Below are 5459 nucleotides of genomic sequence, written 5' to 3'. Positions count from 1 at the left end.
CTAAGTGGGCCTTTAGGATTTATTAGGAATTTCTGAAATAGTTATTGGGCTGCCCAAATAGACTAAGTTCCAGCAAAACCCGCCCAGAATTTCTTAGGAGACATGGTGGCACTTTTCGCTGACTTCACGGTACCCTTCTCCCGCTTTGTTGGCCCAACTTTCGTGCCATCACTCTTATGTCTTATATACCAGGAATTGAGATGCCAAATAATCCAATAGTTCAGGCCCACTTGTCTTCATGTCAGTTTAAAAATCTTCACAAAAGATGTGCACCAACCGTTTTCATTGCTTGCAAAAAATATGGCTTGGCCAACACAAATGGCATTTCCGACATGACGGTATATTATGGAGAGTGTGGCCATTTTCACGAGATCCATACCAAAAACAGTTGATGCGGCGCCTCAAACCTTGTTCAACATGCCGATCTCAACTCGCTGCTACAGAGGCATCCCCAGAGTCGGCAGTGCCGATCTGCAGATGCTATGCAAGAACTCGTAGAATCGGAGCATGACCTTGTCAAAACAGCTGGCATCATCACCCACATAGAACCTCATCTTGCCCCGGACATGCACCACCTCGGCTGAACTTGCCGCCTCCAAGTTGGCAATCTCTTCCTCAGTGGAAACAGATGATCGTCGGTCGGTGCTCATCGCAATGTGCTGCTTCAGGCATCTCATGACCTGTGTGACAAGATCTTCGCCCCCTTTGAGGCTCAGGTTTGTTAGGTTGATCTCCTCCCGATCGAGCCCAACGGCTTGACGGGCCCCTGACTCACGCTCTGATCGGGGGCGCCCAACCAAACCATGGTTGGTGGGCCCCTACGACCCGCGCTATATAACAGAGGTGGGGGCCGGGGCACGACTCACGGGGTTGATCGCTGCCACAAACCCCACCGAACACTCCCTACCGATCTAGGGTAAGCGTGGTGCTCACGGGAAGCACACCACCGCCGCCATCTCTGTCCACGTCGCCGCCGTCACCACACCACCATGGCCGGCGCTGGATCGAGCTCATCCGCACCTGGAGAAGGAGGCTTTCATTTGATGAGTTGCCTAAAAGAATTTCTGACACTTAGAGGTGACAACCACACTGAGTAGAGGAAGAAAGTAGAACTGGCATCTGTTTGTGCTGATCTTGACTGGGTTCTGGAGGAACCACAACCGGTCAGACCCACAGAGCCAGTAAGAGAGGCCACTGATGATGATGATGCATGGCCTAAAAAGAGGAGGGACTATGCTCCTTCGGAGATGTCCTACATCATAGATAACCAAAAGTGGGTCAATGCAAGCAAAAAGTGCATGACATTTATAAAAAATACAATTGAGAGCATCATTGTGGGCTCCATTGCAGAGTGCACTTCCGCAGGGGAGTTCCTTACAAAGATAAAGAGCCAGTTTACTGGCTCTTCAAAGATATATGCCACCCAGGTGTTAGAGCAACTGGTGACACAACGCTACACATATGGTAGTCATGGAATAAGAGGGCACATCCTGAGGATGAGCAATATGGCAGCAAAGCTAAAGCCCATGGATGAGGATCTGGAGATCAAACCAAAGCTCCTGATCCACCTAGTCATGGCTTCACTGCCAAAGGAGTTTGAAACTTTTGTTGTAAACTATAGTATGTCACCTGGAACATGGGACATTGACAATAGCAATGTGTGTCCAAGAAGAGGACAGACTCAAAGCTGCACATGGTGGTTCACTCAACTATGTGAAGGATCACAAGAAAAAGAATTACAATCAAAAAAACAAAAGTTCTCCTTCAAAACATGGAAAAGCCCCCTATCAGCATCAACATCAGCAACAATCTTTCTCAGTGGACAAAGACACTTGTCTCCACTGCAAGCAGAAAGGGCATTACAAGAAAGACTGCGCTGCTTGGCTCAAGTCAGTCATGGCAAAAAGAGGGATTCCATTCGACGCAGACTACGCTAAGAAGCGAAAGACGCATTGAAGTGGCAAACGGAGTTGAAGCAGACGTTGAAGCTGTCGGTGACATCTCCTTGGAGTTAGCTAACAGATTCAATCTTCTACTTAGAGATATTTTATTTGTTCCATCATGTCATAGAAACTTAATTAGTGTTTCTTGTTTGGACAAAGATAATTATGAATGTTATTTTGGACATGGCAAGTGTGCCATATGGTTAAATAATGCTTATGTGGGTGATGCTTTACTACACGGTGAGCTTTATTTGTTATCACTTCGTGAAAACGTTTATTCTGTATGCAATGTGAAAGAACATGTTTCTGCGCCGAATAAAGAACAAAAGAAAAGAAAGAGAACATTTGACTCGTCGAAATTATGGCACTGTCGCTTGGGCCATATTTCCAAGGGGAGAATAGAAAGATTAGTCAAAAGTGAAAATTTTCCTCCGTTAGAATTCTTAGACTTAGAACAATGCATAGATTGCATTAAAGGAAAGTATATAAAACAAATCGAAAAAGGTGCAATCCATAGCACGGGCACACTAGATATCATCCACACTGACATTTGTGGACCATTTCCGGTGAAAAGTGTGGATGGATATGACTCGTTCATAACATTCACAGATGATTACTCTCGCTATGGATATATTTATCCAATCAAAGAAAGATCTAAAGCGTTGGATAAATTTGAAATATTCAAAGATGAAGTTGAAATCCAGCATGATAAAAGAATAAAGATAGTCAGGTCCGACCGTGGGGGAGAGTACTACGGTCGGCACACTCCATATGGCCAATGTGACGCCCCCGATTTAATCGTACACTAATCATGCACGCAAATGTGTACGATCAAGATCAGGGACTCACGGGAAGATATCACAACACAACTCTAAAACATAAATAAGTCATACAAGCATCATAATACAAGCTAGAGGCCTCGAGGGCTCGAATACAAGTGCTCCATCATAGACGAGTCAGCGGAAGCAACAATATCTGAGTACAGACATAAGTTAAACAAGTTTGCCTTAAGAAGGCTAGCACAAACTGGGATACAGATCGAAAGAGGCGCAGGCCTCCTGCCTGGGATCCTCCTAACTACTCCTGGTCGTCGTCAGCAGCCTGCACGTAGTAGTAGGCACCTCCGGTGTAGTAGGAGTCGTCGTCGATGGTGGCGTCTGGCTCCTGGACTCCAGCATCTGGTTGCGACAACCAGAAAGAAAGGAAAGGCGGAAAAGGGGGGAGAAAGCAATCGTGAGTAGTCATCCAAAGTACTCGCAAGCAAGGAACTACACTACATATGCATGGGTATATGTGTAAGGAGGCCATATAAGTGGACTGAACTGCAGAATGCCAGAATAAGAGGGGGATAGCTAGTCCTATCGAAGACTACGCTTCTGGCAGCCTCCGTCTTGCAGCATGTAGAAGAGAGTACACTGAAGTCCTCCAAGTAGCATCGCATAGCATAATCCTACCCGGCAATCCTCTCCTCGTCGCCCTGTTAGAGAGCGATCACCGGGTTGTATCTGGCACTTGGAAGGGTGTGTTTTATTTAGTATCCGGTTCTAGTTGTCATAAGGTCAAGGTACAACTCCAAGTCGTCTTGTTACCAAAGATCACGGCTATTCGAATAGACTAACTTCCCTGCAGGGGTGCACCACATAACCCAACACGCTCGATCCCATTTGGCCGGACACACTTTCCTGGGTCATGTCCGGCCTCGGAAGATCAACACGTCTCAGCCCCACCTAGGCACAACAGAGAGGTCAGCACGCCTGTCTAAACCTGAGCGCACAGGGGTCTGGGCCCATCGCCCTTAGTACACCTGCACGTTGCGTATGCGGCCAGTGAGCAGACCTAGCAACCTCCATTACAAAGGAAGTTGCGTTAACGCAGTCCAACCCGGCGCGCGCCGCTCAGTCGCTGACGTCACGAAGGCTTCGGCTGATACCACGACGTCGAGTGCTCATATCTTTCCCGCGTAGTTGGTTAGTGCGAATAGGCCAGCAGCCAGACTCAGATCAAATACCAAGATCTCGTTAAGCGTGTTAAGTATCCGCGAACGTCGAACAGGGCCAGGCCCACCTGTCTCCTAGGTGGTCTCAACCTGCCATGTCGCTCCGCCATAAAGTAACAGTTGGGGGCCGTCAGGAACCCACGCCCACCTCTACCGGGATGGAGCCACCTGTTCTTTCAGCCCCCTCATCAGAATCACTTGCGGGTACTCATCGAGCTGACCCGACTTTAGTCACCATCTATATGTATGTATGTATGTATAGTATATACCCGTGATCACCTCCCGAGTGATCACGGCCCAATAGTATAGCAAGGCAGACTGACAAGAATGTAGGGCCAATGATGATAAACTAGCATCCTATACTAAGTATTTAGGATTGCATGTAAGGTATCAACAGATGTAGCAACAATGTCAGGCTATGCATCAGAATAGGATTAACGGAAAGCAGTAACATGCTACACTACTCTAATGCAAGCAGTATAGAGGAGAATAGGCGATATCTGGTGATCAAGGAGGGGGCTTGCCTGGTTGCTCCGGCAAGGAGGGGTCGTCAACATCGTAGTCGAACTGGGGGTCGCCGGCAGTCTCGGGGCCTATCGGAAAGAAGTAACGGAGAGGGAACACAATAAATAACAGAGCAATCAAAGTATCACAAAGCGTAACAAGACAATACGCGGTGTTAGGTGTGCCCTAACGCGGTAGTAGGTGATACTGGTGAAGGAGGGAAACATCCGGGAAAGTATCCCCGACGTTTCGCTTTTTCGGACAGATGAACCGGAGGTGAAATGTTGCAGGTTCACTATGCTAGGGATGTGTGGCGGACGAATGGGCCGTGTATCTGGATTCTTCTCATCGTTCTGAGCAACTTTCATGTACAAAGTTTTTCCATCCGAGTTATGGATTATTTTATATTACTTTTAAAAGATTTAATCATTTTTAGAATTTATTTAATTATTTACCCCTAACATTATCCAGAATAGTGATTTCTGACGTCAGCATGACGTCAGCAGTTGACCTGGTCAACCTGACATGGGGGTCCCGCATGTCATTGCCTAACTAACTAACTAACGGTTTAGACAGATTAATTAGCAGGTTAATTTGGTTTAGTAGTTAGTTAACAGAATTAATTAAGTTATTAATTAATTAATTAATTGATATTATTTATTTATTTATTTTATCATTATTTTAATTCCTTTTTTATTCCTTTTAAGAAAACGTTCTGGGCTGGGCGCCACATGTCATAGGGCCAGGGGGGCACTGGCCCAGTGGTCAATGGCCCTGGCCACAGCGGGCACGGGCGCACGGGCGAGCGGGCACGGGCGCACGGGCGAGCGGGCGCTGGGGCGCTAGCGGCGCCCGACCTGGCAAGGGCCGAGCGGCGCAGATGCAGCAGGGGCCGCGGCGTACGGTGACGGAGTTCAGCACGGGGCCAGGGCGGCGGCTGGACGGCGCGTGGGCGCGAGCGCCCGGACTGGGCGCGGCCAGTCAGTGCCACGGCAAGGAGAGGACGCCGGCGCGGC

At 48.0% G+C, this 5459-nt stretch overlaps 1 pseudogene; it reads right to left on the bottom strand.

Annotated features, from left to right (window-relative positions):
- Positions 1-401: 401 nt before the first annotated feature.
- LOC119305646 overlaps positions 402-5459 on the bottom strand; it is a 19345-nt pseudogene continuing 14287 nt past the window's right edge.

This window comes from Triticum dicoccoides, chromosome 5B (assembly GCF_002162155.2).
Source record: "Triticum dicoccoides isolate Atlit2015 ecotype Zavitan chromosome 5B, WEW_v2.0, whole genome shotgun sequence".
NCBI classification, from domain to species: Eukaryota; Viridiplantae; Streptophyta; class Magnoliopsida; order Poales; family Poaceae; genus Triticum; species Triticum dicoccoides.
This window is presented reverse-complemented; position numbering and strand designations above follow the sequence as displayed.